The sequence below is a fragment of the Arachis hypogaea genome, chromosome 6, assembly GCF_003086295.3.
Source record: "Arachis hypogaea cultivar Tifrunner chromosome 6, arahy.Tifrunner.gnm2.J5K5, whole genome shotgun sequence".
Lineage (NCBI taxonomy): Eukaryota > Viridiplantae > Streptophyta > Magnoliopsida > Fabales > Fabaceae > Arachis > Arachis hypogaea.
Window position 1 is genome coordinate 52,732,460 of NC_092041.1, and position 4,525 is coordinate 52,736,984.

The following is a 4,525-nucleotide window of genomic DNA, read 5'->3' on the forward strand; positions in this document are numbered from 1 at the left end:
AAAAATAGAAAGAAAATAAGAACAAGGAATGAATCCACCTTTAGTGGCGTCTTCTTCTTGAAGGACCAACAATGTCCTTAAGCTCTTCTATGTCCCTTCCTTGCCTTTGTTGCTCCTCCCTCATTGCTCTTTGATCTTCTCTTATTTCATGGAGAATGATGGAGTGCTCTTGATGTTCCACCCTTAATTGTCGCACATTATAGCTCAAATCTTCCAAGGAAGTGTTGAGTTGTTCCCAATAGTTGTTAGGAGGAAAGTGCATCCCTTGAGACATCTCAGGGATTTATTGATGATGAGCTTCCTCATGCATCTCTTGAGAACCGTGAAGGATCTCTCTTGCTTGCTCCATCCTCTTCTTGGTGATGGGCTTATCCTCCACAATGGAGATGTCTCCTTCTATGATAACTCCAGCTGAGTAACATAGATGGCAAATAAGGTGAAGAAAAGCTAGCCGTGCCATTGTGGAGGACTTGTCGGCTATTTTGTAGATTTCATTGGAGATGACCTCATGAACTTCTACTTCCTCTCCAATCATGATGCTATGAATCATGATGGCCTGATCCACAGTAACTTCAGATCGGTTGCTAGTAGGAATGATGGAGCGTTGAATGAACTCCAACCATCCTCTAGCCACAGGCATGAGGTCCAGTCTTCTTAGTTGAACTGGCTTGCCTTTGGAGTCTATTCTCCATTGAGCTCCTTCCTCACATATGTCCATTAGGACTTGGTCCAACCTTTGATTAAAGTTGACCCTTCTAGTGCAGGGGCGTTCATCTCCTTGCATCATGGGCAAGTGAAACGCCAACCTCACATTTTCCTCACATTTTCTGGACTAAAATCTAAGTATTTCCCCCGAACCATTGTGAGATAATTCTTTGGATTCGGGTTCATACTTTGATCATGGTTCCTAGTGATCCATGCATTGGCATAAAACTCTTGAACCATTAAGATTCCGACTTGTTGCATGGGGTTGGTTAAGACTTCCCAACCTCTTTTTCGGATCTCATGTCGGATCTCCGGATACTCATTCTTCTTGAGCTTGAAAGGGACCTCAGGGATCACCTTCTTCTTTGCCACAACATCATAGAAGTGGTCTTGATGGCTCTTGGAGATGAATCTTTCCATCTCCCATGACTCGGAGGTGGAAGCTTTTGTGTTCCCTTTTCCTTTTCCGACCTTAGGTGCCATTGATGGTAGTGGAAAACAAAAAAGATTGTGCTTTGACCACACACCAAACTTAAAATATTGCTCGTCCTCGAGCAATAGAAGAAAGAAGAGAAGAAGAAGAAGAAGAAGAAGAAGAAGAAGAAGAAGAAGAAGAAGAAGAAGAAGAAGAAGAAGAAGAAGAAGAAGAGAATATGGTAAAGAGGGAGAGAGGTAGGTTCGGCCAAGGGGAAGAAGAGGGGGGTTGTGTTGTGTGAAAATGAAGTAGAATGGAAGGGTATATATAGGGAGAGGGGGAGTGTGTATTCGGCCATTTAGGGTGGGAATGGGTGGGAAAATGTTTTTGAATTTTTGAAAGTAGGTGGGGTTTATGGGGAAGAGTGGATGGATGTGAGTGGTGAAGGGGGTGATTGGGAAGAGGAATAGAGGTGATTGGTGAAGAGTGTTGGGAAGTGTGACATGGGGAAGAGTAATCACAAAAATAGGATTAGGAGGTAAGGTGGGAATATAGTAGGTGGGGATCCTGTGGGGTCCACAGATCTTGAGGTGATCCTGTGGGATCCACAGATCCTGAGGTGTCAAGGAATTCCATCCCTGCACCAAATAGGCATGTAAAATGCCTTTGCACACCATTCTGGCGTTTAAACGCCCATTGTGCACGTTCTGGGCGTTCAACGCCCATGTAAAGCATGTTTCTGGCGTTGAACGCCAGTTTCATGCTTGTTACTGGCGTTCAGCGCCAGCTTTTCTTCTCTAGGCACATTCCTGGCGTTCAGCGCCAGAATGTTGCTTGTTTCTGGCGTTCAGCGCCAGAATGATGCTCTGTTCTGGCGTTTAATGCCGGCCAGATGCATGTTACTGGCGTTGAACGCTAGCGTGTGCTTCCTCCAGGGTGTGATTTTTTTCCTCTGCTGTTTTTGATTCTGTTTTTAATTTTTATGATTTTTTCGTGACTCCTCATGATCATGTACCTAATAAAACATAAAATAACAATAAAATAAAAATTAGATAAATAAAATTGGGTTGCCTAACAACAAGCACTTTTTTAATGTCAATAGCTTGACAGTGGCTCTCATGGAGCCACAAGGTGATCAAATCAATGTTGTATAGTCCCAACACCAAACTTAGAGTTTGGATATGGGATCTTAACACCAAACTTAGAGTTTGGTTGTGGCCTCACAACACCAAACTTAGAGTTTGACTGTGGGGGTTCTTCTTGACCCTGAACTGAGAGAAGTTCTTCATGCTTACTCTCTTTTGTCACAGAGGGATGGCCATGTGCCTTAAACACAAGGTAGTCCCCATTTAATTGAAGGACTAATTCACCTCTGTTGACATCTATCACAGCTTCTGCTGTGGCTAGGAAAGGTCTTCCAAGGATGATGCATTCATCCTCCTCCTTCCTAGTGTCTAAGATTATAAAACCAGCAGGGATGTAAAGGCCTTCAACCTTTACTAACACGTCCTCCATTATTCCATAAGCTTGTCTCATTAACTTGTCTGCCAGTTGTAATGAGAACAAGGCAGGTTGTACCTCAATGATCCCCAGCTTCTCCATTACAGAGAGTGGCATAAGCTTTATCCCTGACCCCAGATCACATAGAGCCTTTTCAAAGGTCATGGTGCCTATGGTACAAGGTATTAAGAACTTGCCAGGATCTTGTTTCTTTTGAGGTAGAGTTTTCTAAATCCAAGAATCTAGTTCACTAATGAGCAAGGGAGGTTCACTTTCCCAAGTCTCATTACCAAACAACTTGGCATTCAGCTTCATGATAGCTCCTAAGTATTGAGCAACTTGCTCTCCAGTCACATCTTCATCCTCTTCAGAGGAAGAATAGTCTTTAGAGCTCATGAATGGCAGAAGGAGATTTAATGGAATCTCTATGGTCTCTGTATGAGCCTCAGATTCCTTTGGATCCTTAATAGGAAACTCCTTCTTGCTTGAGGGAAGTCCCAGGAGGTCTTTCTCACTAGGATTTTCGTCCTCCTCCTCCCTTGTGCATTCGGCCACATTGATCACATCAATGGCCTTGCACTCTCCTTTTGGATTCTCTTCTGTATTACTTGGGAGAATACTGGGAGGAGTTTCAATGACTTTCTTACTCAGCTGGCCCACTTGTGCCTCTAGATTTCTGATGGAGGATCTTGTTTCATTCATGAAACTGAAAGTGGCCTTTGACAGATCAGAGACTAGGTTGGCTAAATTAGAAGTGTTTTGTTCAGAATTCTCTGTCTGTTGCTGAGAAGATAATGGATATGGCTTGCTATTGCTCAGCCTATTACGTCCACCATTGTTAAAGCCTTGTTGAGGCTTTTGTTGATCCTTCCATGAGAAATTTGGATGATTTCTCCATGATGAGTTATAGGTGTTTCCATAAGGTTCACCCATGTAATTAACCTCTGCCATGGCAGGGTTCTCAAGATCATAAGCTTCTTCAGAAGCTGCCTCTTTAGTACTATTGGATGCATGTTGCCATCCATTCAGACTTTGAGAGATCATGTTGACTTGCTGAGTCAACACTTTGTTCTGAGCCAATATGACATTCAGAGCATCAATTTCAAGAACTCCTTTCTTCTGAGGTATCCCATTATTCACGGAATTCCTCTCAGAAGTGTACATGAATTGGTTGTTTGCAACCATGTCAATGAGTTCTTGAGCCTCTTCAGGCGTTTTCTTTAGGTGAATAGATCCACCTGCAGAATGGTCCAATGACATTTTCGAAAATTCAGATAGACCATAATAGAATATATCTAATATGGTCCATTCTGAAAACATGTCAGATGGACATCTTTTGGTCAGCTGCTTGTATCTTTCCCAAGCTTCATAGAGGGATTCACCATCTTTTTGCTTGAAGGTTTAAACATCCACTCTCAGCTTGCTCAGCTTTTGAGGAGGAAAGAATTTATCCAAGAAGGCAGTGACCAGCTTATCCCATGAGTCCAAGCTATCCTTAGGTTGTGAATCCAACCATATTCTAGCTCTGTCTCTTACAGCAAAAGGGAAAAGCATGAGTCTGTAGACTTCAGGATCAACTCCATTCGTCTTTACAGTCTCACAGATCTGCAAGAACTCAGTTAAAAACTGCAAGAACTCAGTTAAGAACTTGCAGTTTTGTTGCATTAAGGCAACTAGCTGAGGTTTCAGCTCAAAGTTATTGGCTCCAATGGCAGGAATGGAGATGCTTCTTCCATCAAATTTGGATGTTGGCTTTGTGAAGTCACCAAGCATTCTCCTTGCATTATTATTATTTTCGACTGCCATCTCCTTCTCTTGTTCTAATATTTCTGAAAGGTTACCTTTAGATTGTTGTAACTTAGCTTCTCTTAATTTTCTCTTCAGAGTCCTTTCAGGTTCTGGATC

At 42.5% G+C, this 4,525-nt stretch overlaps 1 non-coding gene across 1 annotated transcript; it reads left to right on the top strand.

The window, feature by feature from the left end:
* Positions 1 to 3,938: 3,938 nt before the first annotated feature.
* LOC112700415 (small nucleolar RNA R71) lies at positions 3,939 to 4,042 on the top strand. Its single transcript, XR_003153322.1, has one exon. It is a non-coding gene; the product is annotated as a small nucleolar RNA R71 (small nucleolar RNA).
* The last annotated feature ends 483 nt before the right edge of the window (positions 4,043 to 4,525 follow it).